Here is a 15,167-nt window from a genome sequence, read left to right as displayed (position 1 = left end):
ATAAAGATAAAACCTGTCTAAAGAAAGACTTGAAACAAGTATATAAATAATTATCTTACAGGAATGATTCTATTAAAGATAAAACGACAAGGATAGATGAAGGATCCCAGACTAGAAGTGAAGCAAGTCCGTGTGGGATGTGTACTAAAGACCTTCACACACAGAACAGTACATTGCCTTATAAAAATGAAGGCAGCTAACATTAACTGAGCACTGGCTATGAGTCAGGTAGAGCCTTAAACATTTTCCAGGTATTAACTCTCTTAATCTTCAAAGCAACCTTGGAGGTAGGTACTGTTTTTACCTCCATTCGATAAGGGGATGAGTCAAAGAGAGCTCACACAACTTGCCCAAGCAAATAGAAGAGCTGGCTTCACACTTCAGCAAAGAGACTCCAGCTAACGTGCTTGACCACCACGCTCTCCTGCTTCTGCAAAAGACTGTCCACATCCTGCACAACGGAAGAGGGAGGTGGTACTCTCCAGAACCCAGTCAAAGGAGGTACTTTTGCAAAAGGACCCAAGAAGTAACAGCATACGGGTAAAGGAAACTTTAAGGATAAACATCACATTCTAGACGTCTCTACCTGCGCAATTTGAAAGGAGAAGACTAAAGCCACTTTAAAGCTGTAGCTTTTTCTAATTTACCTGACTTCCTCAAACTGGAACTTACTCATTCTTTGCTGAGAGCAGTGAGGCTGAACTTCTTTTTCCTTGCACTGTTATTTTATGAGTGAAAGAAATGGGGTTGTTACCTTGACTGCTAGAGATGCTTTGTGATGACCTGGTCAGTATTTTCCTTCCAGAAAAGGGGAAAGGCCTTTTAGCAAAGAACTGGATGTGAAAAATCAAACTTAAATGATGAAAGAGAGCATCTTGTGGCCAATCTTAATGATACTTAATTCTCAGATGAGGAATTCTGTAGTAAACAACCTCTTGATTCTGTGCAAAACATTTTTAATTTCATGCCCTGCTAATCACACAGCTGTTAAATTTTCCTTCCCATCAGTTGTAAAAAAATAAATAGATAATAATTGTAATAATAATTTAAGAAGCAGTTGGGCTTCAAACAAAATTTGAGCCCTCATGAATTTTCCCATCTGGAATTAATAATGTAGTGGATAGTGAAATTGAGTCACCATCAATTCAGTGGATTCAGTTGATATAAACTTGTATTACATGATTACAAGTATCAAAATGTAAGGCTCTAAACATCAAAGGCTTCTGACACGCGGGCCACAGAATGTAAAGTCAATCTACACTGCATTCCCAGACAAGTCTGGCACCTGATGTTTCTTCCAACAGATTTTAACAACCTGTTTCCTTTCACTGTGACCTTATCTCCTCTTGGCCACAATAGGCACTATACACATCTAAGTACCACCTAGACTTGGTGTTACAGGCTTGGCGATCCAGAGCCTGGAGAAGAGAAAAATCAGTGTGAACGCGTCAATCTAATCAATACACGGACATTTTTAAAAGGCAATCGTTAATGCTGCAAATCAAAACAAGAGTGAGGATGAAAGGGGGTTTTTAAATAGTTGGGGAACAGAGAAAGAGGTGGTCCAAAGGAGTATGATGATATGGTAGCAAGGGTGAGCCAACTTTGCAGGCAAGAGAGGCTAAGGACCAGAAAAGAAAACACCAGCAAGGAAGTGGCAAAAAGGGATATCCTGTAAAGAAGGAGGGGACAAATATACTAAAGGAAATAAAATAAGCATAGTCAGATGGACCAGAATATCAGCAGGGGATCTTCAAAGAAGATCTTCTGCTGTGCATCAATACTTTTCCCATCACCTTGGCTATAAAACACTATAGGAAATGCCTGGAGTACTAACACAGTGTCTCTTCATCTGGCTTGCTCCAACCTAAAGTTGGTTTGCTGAAATCCTTTCAGTTCTTCAAGGCATGCTTACACACCACCTCCTTCAGGAGCCCCTCCTCCGGGTTCCCACAGCATGCCACCTGTGTACCTCTCCTTTGTCACCTAGCTGGTTTGGCTTTGTGAAACAGCTAGCTGTGCATGTGTCTGTGTCTCCCACTGGACTGTAAACTCCGTGAAAGAAGAAATTACACATCCCACCATATTTTTATTCCTCAGTGCCTGATCTAGACTTTGCACTGTAGGCCCTTAAGGAATGCATATGCTATCTTAAGAAAACCTAGACGAGGACACTTCCTGTTTTAGGTATTCTTGTTACAGAAAACAGAAATTTAAGGATTTATAAACTTGACCACCAGCAGTCACCCTACAAACCCCTGTAAGTGACAACCACTATGACTATTTCATCACTCAAGTTTACATGAAAAGTTCATAAAATGAACACAATTTTCATAATCATTATCATGGCCTACCCGAAGAAAAAGTTCAATATAAAGGCACGTTGCTTTTCTGACCTGAGCACGGGCTTATAACTGTCAGTGTCAGTGTGAGAATCATTTCCAGAAACTGAAAAGAACTTTCCTGAAATCTCAGCATCACTTCAGCCCCACCCTCCACTCCACATCTCATCAAAAACCAACAGCATTTCCTTCATGCCTCATCATTAATGATAAAGTGAATGAGTCAACTGCACAAAACAAACAAAACACCAACAATAATTTACTGTGAACATCGTTGCATTTGTACCACACTTTATATACCCACTCTCTCATTTGATGTTTTCCATGAGCTTCTGCAGCAGGAGGAAATGGAATAATTATTTTAGAGATGAGAAAACTCAACTCTACACGATGTGATTTGCCCCAAAACACACAGCTCATAAGCAGCTATGACAGCCTGTGAATTCAGGATTCGAGATTCTCCATCCGGACTTAGGTTCATTTATTCAACTTTGTCTCTCTTATCTAAAGCATTTAAGCAGACACAAGAAGTTGATAATGAAGCCCCAGAGACTTACATAAATGAGAAGTTATCTAAATCAGATAGGGCCTAGCTGAGTTCCATTAGAATATGAAAGAAGGAAAGAAAAAGAGAGAGAAAGGAAGAAAGAAACCACTTTGCGTAAAGATAGTTAAATTTCCTGGAAAACAGGGGTCTTGAACTGTACTTTAAAGGTGTATTAATCAAAGTGAGCCCACAAACTGACAGTTTCAGAATCATCTGGGAGCTTGTTAGAAATACAAATTCTCCCACACTGTGTTCTCAGACCTCCGGGACCGTAGCCTCTGAGGGTGAGATTCCCCAGGTGATTCCAATGCACAGCAAGTTTGAAAAGTGTCGCTTGAAAGTTACGATCAGACCTGAGCAAATAACAAGAAGGTAACAGGTAGGTTCCAGGAACGGGGTGTGGAAGTGGGGTGACGTTAAAAATTCAGAGGCCCAGAACCCAGAAAACTCAAAATATGTCAGCAAAGAAGGTCCAGAACTCTGGGCTGGAGAAGAAGTATCCTGTGAAGGACGGGGTCTGAATGAAGTGACGATGAAGTCACACCGTAGAGAAAGCTGAATGCAGGCAGAGCAGGGCAGCTCTAGAATCACTCAGGCCCCACGTTTGAACCTTGAGAGAAAGCATGTAGCCCTAAGCAACAAGAGCATCATGCAGTTCAGGACCAAGAGGTCCCACGGGTTTCAGAAGGTCTTTAGAGGAGAACCTCTTTTACAACCTGGAGAAACACAAGTTCACCAGGCAGACAAGGATGGAAAGGAACATGGTCAAGGTCCAAGATATAAAACAACGTGAGGTATTCAGCGCTACTGAGACACCCTGGATTCGGTGTCCTCATCTATACGAGATTAATAATCCTAACCTAGTGGGATTGTTGAGGGGATTAAGTGAGAAAGTGTTACACCACGACGACTCCGAATGTGGTGTCTGGGAAGGAGGAGACATTCAACACAGCCCACTGCCTTTCTTCCCCTTTCAGGACAATGCAGCACATGAGAGTGAGCTAGGCTCCTCGCCCTCTCCAGGGCTGGTTGGCAAGCTCCTGACTTGAAGGATGTTTTCTCATAAATGTTCACAGGGCAGCCTGCTGGGGGTGGTCCTGTGGTTGCGATCTATTGCACTCAGACACATTCCAAGACCTAGGGCTCCTTCACTTCCTGCTTCTCACTCTTACTTTTTCAGAGGGGCTGCAGGTTCTCAAGGTTATCTTGGGCACAGCTTTCTTTCTAAATGACACATAACCATTTCTACGGCAAAAGTGCTCTGTGCAACTTCTTCTTTCAGAATGGGACTTCGGGCTGCCCTGAGAGTGGATCTGCTTCTCCTCTCAGAGGATCTGTTGGACAGCAGACACAGATCAGTCCAGCTGGTGGGCTGGAGGTCTCTGGGAGTCTATCTACTCGGGGATGTTAACTAGGGTTGCTCAAAGGGAAAAACCAAGTTCCAGAGTCAAATGAAAGTAAGCTGACGGCTGTCCCACAGGGCTTCCTGAAAGATTTAACAAGCTAACATACATTGTCAATACCTAAGAGGGCGCCAGAGTATGCTGCATTCTCCAGGCTTACGGGGGACACATCTTTTTAGACTGGTATCTCCTTGGACTAGTATTTATGGACCACGCACAAGAAAACAAATTGAGTCAAAGCATGATCTACGTAAGGCAGGGATCATCTATTTGCCTAGAGTTGACTCCCAGAAAGATGATGAAGATGGCAGTTTTTGGTTATGCTTTTCCATCTTCCCATTCATTACCTTACTCACCATGTCCTCCCCTTCCTCCACATGCCCCTTCCCTTCCCCGTTCCTCAGTGCACACAGTTTTGGAAAGAATCTGCTAAACTCATCAGCATTTGATGAACTAACGCCTTCTTTTTCACCACCCTGCACTTCGATGACTCTATTCCATTGTTCATTCCATTTGCTCAAAAAGCCTCCCCCTTTATCAAAATCCCGCTCAAGGCCAACCCAAGTGTCACTTTCCCCAGGAAGCCCTCCTTAATCCCCTGCCCTCCACCCCAGTTGGAAGTGATCATTCTTTTCTCTTCTCTGAACTTTCTCAGCAAGTTTCTACTTTCTACTTTATAGTTATTTGTGTGCTGTCTCACCTTCACCTGTTGGTTCACCCCTTTCCTAATACTTTCACACCTATCATCTTGTTTCAGCCTCATGACATGCTGGGAGGTAGAACAGGCAGGTATAATTACACCCACAGTATGGAGACAACGTAGCTTAGTGGTTAAGAGAGCAGCTGCTGGGAACAGACTACCTGAGTTCAAGTCCTGGGCTGTACCTTTTGGTTTGTCCCCATGTCATCCCCTCTATCCAAACAATCCTTTATACTATTCCACTTCGACCAAAACTATACACAAAATGCTTCCTGTTCCACTGAAAACTGGATGTCTAGAGTTTGACATTGGTTTAGAACATTTTGCCTCATCTCACCAGTTTCTTTAAGGAACAAGTCAGGAACCACTCCTGGTTTTTTTCTAGTTATCCTATACATGGATTTTGGGTCATCCCTTCCCCCCACCAAGCCCAATAAGCCCAGGTGCATCCCCAGTGGCTGATATGTGACTCAATAAAAGAACATCCTGTCTTGGCACTCAGCTACTGCTTCTGGGCTTACACCGTTTTGATGAGATCTGTTACCAAAGGGTCATTTCACTATAAGAAACTGTCATGACAAAATTGTACACTTGACCATTCTCTCCCTTCACAATTTCAGATATTAGGAGAGTTAAACTAATCCCCGAACTTGATCCCTGAGGAACTTTGAAAATGATGCTTCTGAATGTCTAGCAAAATAGACATTCATCCTCTCTCCCATTTTTAGGACACTTTTTTTAATCTATGAGAAATATTTTCTCTAATTTGATTTTATTATGTTCATACTTAAAGGCTTTTCTAAAGTCTTGCTACGTCATATCCCTTGATCATTTGCAGTCTCTTCCTTGATTTGTAATTCATAACTTTTTAATTCACCTGCCCCATCATTCTGGGGAACATACACAGGAATATGTCCTGCAGAGTGGATCAAGGTGGCAGTGTATGGGGTGGAGGGAAGGAGAAAATAATGGATGAAGTAAAATTCCAAGTTGTGGGTGCTCACCCTCCTCCCCAAATTGGCTGAAACGCTCCAGCTTAACGAGTAGCATTCATATCTATCCTCAACCAAAAGCAGATCAAACACCTGCCAAAGCTTCTATAACTTCCTCTGTCTGTACTTGTTCTAAACAACAGTCTTTGATGATGTATACATCTGCCAAGTTGGAAAGTAAGTTTATTAAGACTAAAAAACTGCAAGGATTAGAATCAGACATGGATAGGCCCTCAGTTAGTGGCCCTTCCCTCAAATCTCACCATGGAGAATCCTTTGCCATTGAAAGGACTTCCACAGAGGCCACATGGATGCACAGGCAGAACCTGAGGCCAGATTAGCCGAGATCTGCTCGTGTGGCCGCCAGCTGGTATCTCTCAGGAAATGAGCCGCAGAATCAGAGAACACTGACTTTACATCGCAGAGTAGAGTGGTTGCCAACAGGTAGGCAAGTTGGTCGCTTAAGCAGTGGAGCCTTTTATTTAAATGAAATAGTATATAAAACTAAATTAAAACAGATCTAAGAGTGAGCTGCTCAGGCAGAAGGGCCCAGAGTCCTCGCCACTCTCCCCGCACCCCATCATCTGAGGCTGTACATCCACCCAGAACTCTGGGCTCCTTGAAGGCATAAGTTTAAAAATTCACTAATCTAATCTAATTTCAACCTTAATAATTCTCCAGAGGAAACTGAGGCCCAGAGATTGAGTGTGGTCCTTGTATCCAGAGCTAGTAAGTAGCATAGCCACAAATTCTTCCGAACGAAACCATGCTGCCTTTTCCCAAGCATATAGTATTTATGTTCTAGGATTCTGCCCTTTTATTAGGATGAAGAAGTTGGTATGATCAATGTGCCAAGCAAAATTCAAAAATGCGCCCAAGGTCAAAGAGTAAGGACATCTAAATTAAACCTTGGGAAACCCAGCTTGGAGGAACACGAAACATCCATTCTATGAAGGTTTCATGTGCTGGTTTTGCAGTGAAAACAACAAAATTACAGTAGGGGAATTTTTTTTTTTTCTTTTAGCTTCTATACATAAATGTGTCAGGCACAAAAGTCAAACTACTCTGAAATGTTAAATCCATTCAGTTGTAAGTAAAGGAAAACATAGCAGCATTTGTGTGAGCTGTGGGAGACACGTAACCCAAATGTGTTCTTTGGGTTAGTAACTTGAACTTGGAATTCATTGAAAAAGTGCGAGGAACCTACAAGAAAGATAACTGAGCAAAAAACACTGTGAGACACGTTTGATATAATAGTCATATGATTAACAAACTGTCACATCAAACTTTCCCACAACGTGGGAACACTTTGACACTTCATATTTTTAAAACTGACATTTTGATTCATTACTGTAAATAGCACATTAGGTTAAATATTGTGACAAGGAACAGATCATATATATATGATCATATATATACATATATATTCACTCTATATATTATGTGTGTATATTTTTCCTAGCTCTGTAACATTTTAGAATATACGCAACCTTTTCTTACAGTGACAGTTTGGGCCAGTATGTAAACAGGCTATATTGCACTACTTAACTATCCATTTTTCTTGCAAGTAGGCAGATGGACAACATTTCTTCATTCCACAGAAAGTATATGAAGCAGAGGAATTTCAAAAGTAATAGGATGACTTCTAAGAAATTCTGAATAAGTCTATCAACTCCAAGTAAAGGATTTTATCAAAGTTGTTTTGATTTACTGCACTTGAGTTCACAAAATCATTGTCACAACATGCATAAAACATTTCTCTTGTCTTCAAGGTGTTCCCAATCTATTTAAAGAGACACACACATATGCAATTCTAAAGCAAGGCAGACTGCTTCACACATGCAAGAAAAGTGCAAAATGCTGCTTCTTTTCTTCCTTTCCTTTATTTATTTAGTGTGCATGTGCATTGCTTATAATAAATAACATGTTTTCTAAGCCATAGCTCAGTGTAAACTAATTCAATCAAATTAAGCAAAGTATGGGCATCAGTGGGGGCTGAAGAAATTTAGAAAGTTTGCAAGAACACTCAGATTCCCAAGCCAAGCTTTCTTCGCAAAGAAAATATAAAGATAGTGTTTGGTTTCCATCTAACACCACACAATACACCCTTCTAACCTTTCACTTCATCTACAGCTCTAAAACAAAAGATAAGATATTCATCCCCTTAAACATCCAAGTTTTTATTTCAATTTTCTCTGGTAATTCCAAAGTTATTATGTACTTTCAAAGTACAGACAACTTTATAAAAAGACTGAGCTCATCACACACACACACTACAGAAATAGATTCCATGCGTATTTCTTTTATGTATTCAACTTTCTCTCTGGACATTATACCATTATTATTCAAATCATTCTCCTATTTAAACACCTGGAAAGTTAGACACAAAAAGGAAACATGAGATCTATATATATCAAGATATTATGCTCACTACAGATAAGCTTTGTCTCTGTACTGAAATTTAAATTAGACAACGGTGGTCTTCCGAAGCACATACATAAAAAAGGAAGACTGCTCCACACTTATGTTTTTTCAGAAAGGATGCAGGATGCTATCGACCAAATGCATCCAAATCCTATGAGAGTTAGGAGGCATAATGGATATCATTTAATGTATATGACAAATATTGAGAAAAACCTACAAAACATGAATATCAACCGAAACCCAGGCTTTAGCTGCAGCATCAAAAACTTCTTGCGTCCTTCATTCGTAACCAAAAAAAGTGCTCTAATTTTGTTTTTAGCTAAATTAGTCAATTCATTTAGGGCAGAAGGCCTTTTTAATCCCCATATTCTGGATGTATCCAAATGTATTAAAAGTTCAAAGAGTCTTACACACCATTTCAAAGTTTCTTTCAAACTAAGCAAATTAAAGAATATAGAAATGCACTATTTTTCCCTTGGCTTGCTGAAGAAAAAAAGCAGCCTATGTCCAAACCATAATAAGTCACTGTTTCAATCTGAGGACTCATACTTACTTTTCCAAACTCTTAAGGGGGTAGGTTACAACCTTCAAAGGTTGGAGACTCCTCGATAGAAGGGTGAACCACTGTCTATGGAACAACTGCTCTTCCATAGTACTGGGGAAGAGTAGAAGTAACATTACAACATGTGAAGACAGAAGATCTAGATGCAAATCAAATCTCACCATTTACTCCTTGAAGTGAATTGGAGCAGGTCACTTGGCTTTTGTTTCTTCATTGTAAAATGAGGATAATACTGGACAGTGTACTGGGTTTCATGAAGATTAACTAAAAGTGTACAAGAAATCTCACTGAATCCTAATTGGTGAGAACACTATTCCCCCAAACATTTATTTGCCAATTTTTACCATCCATTAATAAAAATGTTAAGAGGTCATCTGAATTCAACTAAGTTCAACTCAACAAAAATTTACTGGATGCTCATTGTATGTGATTTCAGTCTCTGCCAGGTGCCATGATTGAAGGCGGGCAGGGGAAGGAAGAAGAGAAGGAGGGAGGAAAAAGGAAGGGAGGAAGGTCCAGCAAAGACACGATTTCTGTCCCCTAAGACCCTGTAATCTTGTGAAGGAGACAGCATTTCACATATGAACTTTCTGAAGAATACTTAACACTATATAATAAAGTACCCCAAAAAGGGTGGTGCTGACAATGGGTTTTAATGGTAGTTTTATATGAGGTGTAACATGAGGTGAAGAAAGTGTTCAGAGCAATAGAGAACGTGACCTAATTATTCCCCTGCCCCTGTAAGCATCTACTTCTCAGTGGACCAACCTGTGGAATCTGATAGAAAAGAGTCTCTTCGGATGGGCCTTGCTGAGGGGCCCCTCGGGCGTTTGCTCTGGCCTCTATCACCCCCACTCTATCCGTAACCCCCCTCCTTTCCTCATTCGTCCCTCTGCACTGAGCTTCCCCTGCTCTCTTCACCTCCTCTGCCCATTCCTAGGGAAGCCATGCCCCCGGGTCTGGCTCATCTCCATCCACAGCCATCTGGGCTGAAAAGGGCCCTGAGGCAGGGGTAAGGGTGGCACAGTTGGAACATTAGCGCACCGAGAATCAAGAGACCTGAGTTCCTGTCCCAGCTTTGTCCCTACTTCACTCTGCGACCTTGAGCAAGTCACTTCCACTCAATGGGCCTCAGTACCCTCACTCATCAAAGGAGACTAGAGGATATTTAACAGCCCTTCTTGCTCCTAAATGTTCAATGTCTGTGACCTGACCTACAGCTTCCAACAGTTTCCAAGTCATAACTGGGGGCCCACCAGTCCCAGGCCTCCTGGAGAGGCACTGACATGACCACATCAACGGTTTCTACTGTGGGGAAGGTCAGGGACTCCTTCAGAAAATAGCTGATCTAAACAGAGCCCAAGGAGTGTCATGGCAACACTGCTCGCAAGCTGCCAGAGGTAGGGAGGAAAAGCAGCCAAGATGCATGTGCAGCTGCCACATTTCAGCACAGCACTCAAACCTCGTTAATATCATCTTGCTTAATACCGAGTCCCATAGATCAGAAGCTATTTTTACTGTGTATTTAACAGATTTGTGTACCGTCTTCCCTGCCAGCGTTTTCACAGTCCAGTACAGGAGACTCTGCTATTGGACAGCCTTCAGAACCTGAGGCCACCCAGGGTTAACTCAGGAGAGGGAGAGAGGGGGAGAAGGAGAATGAATAGAAGGGAGAAAAATAGACGCAGTGAGGCTGGAGGCTAGGGGAGAGGCGGGAGTAAGATGTAACCAGAGCAAGTATGAGCCAATACTACCAACCCCCAAGTGTGAGGCATTCTTGTCTCAGTTCTCCAAAGACTCAGGGATGCACGTGTGGAGGAGAGAGGGGGAGAGCTGAGTCCTCTCTTATACTCGGGGGAGTACAGGTCCTCCCACGGCAATTGTGATCACCACCTCGGCTCGCTTCCATTGGTCTCCCCCATCAGTTCCCCTTAGAACAGTGAAGAGTACCACTCTGCAGAGCCCTCTGCCCACACTGTAGGAGGCAAAAACCTATCCACTACTGTGCACTCTTCGGAGCTTACAGGGAAGGGCTCTGGCTAAATGTCCTGTTTCCACCTGTCTCCCACGTGTAGGGGTGGGAATTCTAGATTATGATGACTGACCGAGCTAAACGATGTGAAAGCACCTGCCACGGGCCTGTCACATAGTACGTCACAGTAGACACCCAGTAAACGTGTGCTTGCTTCCATCTGTTTCATACGGCAACAGCGTCACGTGTACCACCTTTATTCCTAACATTCTTTGTAGAAAGAAGGAACCCAGTCAAGGCTTGCCGAGTGGTGAGCAGGAGCTCAGGTCCCAACCATCCCTCTCCTGCTTGGTCATATGGGGGCGCCATTCTCAGACCCGTCACTAATCGGGCAGGTAAAGTAGGGTAAGCCATTTCTTCCCCAGGAGGGGGCTCAACTAGACAGAGAGTTTTTAAGTTCCTTTCCCGTTCTGAAATTCTATACATCTCTAAGTGTCATATCCATCTTAAAAACAAGCAAGAAGCAGAGGGGAAAACCGTTGAAGAACACAGTTGTGCGTTTCTTTATTGAGCACGATACAGAAGGCACTGTGCCAGGAGCTAAAGGAAATTCAGAAAAGCAGAATGAAGTAGTCCTTAGATTCAGAACCCTTATAATATATGTATATTGGTGAGGGGAGGTAAGAGGAAATACAAAAAGATGGCAGTACAAAATAAAGTCAATTATAAAACAAAGTCCAATTCTAAGACTATACTTCTGAGCCAAGGGGTGGAGAGAGAAGGCTTCCTCAGGAGGAGGGATGTGTGCTGGTCCTTCAGACAGGAAAGCAAAGCCCACACAGGCAAAATGGAGGAAGGTAGCATTTTACAAGAGTGGACCCTCTCCAGTGGAAGGGTCATCAGGTCTGTAAGATGGTTAAGTATCTTGTCTGTTTTATGTCTTAGATTATTTTAAAATTCCGTGTTTCATACATTAAAGGATAGAATAATAATGGTCATCCCACCCACTCATCATCATAATGCTCTGTGGGGTCACAGGAAGAGCAGTGAAATAGGAAACAGGACACTTGGGTTCTGAGACCTGCTCCATTGCCACTATGAGCTGCCAGCCTTTAGCTAAATGGCTTATCTAGCTGTGGGATAGGAGAGCTTGAAGAATTCCAGTTGGAGTTCTTGAGGCTTCTTGAGAACCAAATTGTCCAAAGCTCACGCTTTGCAGATGAGGAGACTGAGGTCCGCCAGAAAAGAAGTGATTTCTCTCAACTACACATTTCTGTCATCTGTGCCCAGTTCTCTGGGCAAGGCTGGTACTCACCTGCTTCTGGGACTTGCCTCAGGCTGATCCTTGCCTGCCAGAGATTTCCTCTGAAGTCCCTGTAATATCCCACCAAAGTCCATCCAATCATCCTTCAAACTCAATTCCAGTCCCTGGTTTTATATGAAACCTCCCGTAGAAAGACCTCCCACATTCTCTCACTCACGAAGTATAATTTCTGAGCCCACACATCACACTGAGTCTTGGCTGGCCCTGAATCAAACTCACCTCCACACACCTGCCAGCTCCCTCCTTCGATGTCTTAGTGAGCCACCTTTCTCAGTAAGTGCTAAGTAAATGCTTCTCAAGTTAGGTTGGTCTGCACCTCGGTTTTCTGACACTCGGCTAAGTACCTTCTCAAACATATCATGCTGCCTCTGATTATCACAAGCCTGGATGTGTGCGATCCCCAGAGCAGCCAAAAGAGCTTCAACCACCTCCAAATCCATCAAGCTATTTACCAGAGCGACTAAACACACAGCAAGAGAGAAGAGACATAAAGAAAAGAAGAGGGGGAGCAAAGGGCATGGACTGCAAATCGGATAAAGAGCCATGCCTGCGAGCTGAGATGCACTGGAATCACCATGCCGGGTTTACAAGGGAGAAATCTGCAGTGCAGACACCAGTGGGGGCCCAGAGTCTCACACATAGTCCCCAGTGGAGCAAGGAGGTCCAGTGCTGCAGTCTGAAAGGATGCCATGGTAAATGGAGAGATGGGCAAAGTCTCAATACCTAGCCATCGGCTAGGCAGGTCCGTTCCGTCTACTGCAGAGAGAGAGAAACATCTGGAAAGGAAGAGCACGGTAGCCCTCGACTGCAAAGGTTTTATACTGAGCGACACTCCACCAGTAATGTCGGAGTGAAACATGGCAGAAAGATTCATGAGGCAGAGCTGTGCAACTCCAGAGGCAACCCAAGGCACACATCAGATGGGAATTTTAAATAATCCCTTTAAACACACGAGGACTCAGATGCCAGCACACACAGTGATGGCCCCAGCCAGACAGCAAAGGCATATTGGCACCACTGTAATTTGTCCATTCACCAATATGCTTCCGGAAAAACACCCATATGCTTTCTTTTAGCTTCCATATGCTTTTTTAGCAAGGAAACTAAAATATTTCATTAGTTTTGAGTAATTAATAATTACTTATTTCACAATAGTCTCCCTCATTAAAAAATGAAAATAACTGATTAAGCTGCAGGATCCTGGCTTTCAGCTCAAGCTTCTTCATTTAACTTAATTTTATTTTTTGAATTCTTCCCCTCTAGGAATTGAGTAATAGAGTAAAACAGCAAGTGTAGAAATACTGGCACTATGGGAAATGAAGAGTTATCACCCACACAGCGCAGCATTCCTCCTGACTGAGACATCGTGGTTTAATGAAAAGAACACAGACTTTGGGAGCCCAAAGCCTTGGGATCCAATCCCAGTTTGACCCCTGGTGAATAGCACTTCTGAGGAAATGAAGGGCGTTGAAAAGATAAAGCCTGCTGGATTCCTGCAACCCGGCCTTCCACTACTCCCAGGGAGCGACTTCACAGGGCTCCCTCCTGCCTCTCAAGGCTTGGGGAAGGCATGTCACGGAATGCTGGCTCAGACCCAGTCAGTGTCAGCAGGCCTGTGGCCAACAGTCTCGGAATTGTCTCCAGCGGAAAACAATGCTTCGCAAACTCAAACGAGCCTAGGAACTACATGGGGATCTTATTAAAATGCAGATTCTGATTAGGAGGTCTGGAGTGGGGCCTGAGGTCTGCATTTCTAACAAGCTCCCAGGTGATGCTGATGTCCCTGGTCTTCAGACCAAACTCTGAGCAGCAACTTGACCTGAAAAGTATCAAGATGAAGTTAGGAAGTAGAATCTGTAAGAGCAGGACACGCGTGCCTGTCTCACTGGGATAGGATGAGGATTGTTAATCATATGGACAATGATACTTCTGTGTGTTGTACAGCACAATGGTATTTCACTCACCCTCACAACAGTCCTGCCAATAGGGTGTGATTTCCATTTTACAGACAACAAAACTGAGACCCAAAGAAATCAAGTAATGCATCCAAAGTCATGCAGCTAATAATGCTAGGCTCCCAATCCAGGGTCAAGTACAAGCATGAGCCGGTGGAAGACAGAAAATTTAAGTAGCTATTACTGTAGGGTGCCGGTATGAAGCCTGCTTCTTGTTCTGCCGCCCCTTCTCGGGGCCTCCGTCTTCCCATCCGAAGCTGTGGCCCCTGAAAATCTCCAAGGCCTCTTCCACGTCTAACACCGGCCTTCATTCCCAGGGCTCCCACATAAGACTCACAGTGGGTCACCAGGCACTGAGATTAGATTCACACATGTGGCAGTCATTACATCTTGGCACGATCCAAATTCTAGCTGCTCACATCTGCATTTGTGCTGATCTGTGCACGGCCAGAAGTCTATCTCTGGTAAAATATCTCACGCTCAATATAACAGGGAGAAAACAACCAACAGATTCCCCAAAGCATCGAAATTCCAATTCAGTTAATAACTTGCAGTATGATCAGGGCTCTATGACCCTAATCACTCTGTCTCCTCCTGCACTCACAAAAATGGAGAGTCTGAGACCACTAACCTGATAGAAGTTTGAAAGAAGAGGAAAAACATGAGTTATTTATAATGCAGTTTATACAATTGCCCAGCTTTTCTTATTCTGCCTTAAGGTACCAGAAGGGCATTTAATTAATGAATTATCAAATAAACGATTCAGGATATGTGATCTTGTCCCTCTCTGAACTCCCAGAGCACACATTCACTGTACTCCTCGGGGGCCCACTGGCCATTTTCTACCGGGAATTTCTATCATTTATAGAATTGTTCCATTGTCCCTATTCACATTCAGTGTTATCTCTGGAGGTATTCACATATTTTCAAGCAGATCTGGATTTGA

The 15,167-nt window shown here is 43.0% G+C and overlaps 1 protein-coding gene across 15 annotated transcripts in view; it reads right to left on the bottom strand.

Annotated features, from left to right (window-relative positions):
- LPP (LIM domain containing preferred translocation partner in lipoma) overlaps window positions 1-15,167 on the bottom strand; it is a 695,870-nt gene that overhangs the window by 492,857 nt on the left and 187,846 nt on the right. The gene's annotated exons all lie outside the window — the stretch shown is intronic.

The sequence above is a fragment of the Balaenoptera ricei genome, chromosome 4 (assembly GCF_028023285.1).
Source record: "Balaenoptera ricei isolate mBalRic1 chromosome 4, mBalRic1.hap2, whole genome shotgun sequence".
Taxonomy (NCBI): domain Eukaryota; kingdom Metazoa; phylum Chordata; class Mammalia; order Artiodactyla; family Balaenopteridae; genus Balaenoptera; species Balaenoptera ricei.
The sequence above is the reverse complement of the archived record's forward strand: the minus strand, read 5'-3'. Positions and strand labels throughout refer to the sequence as shown.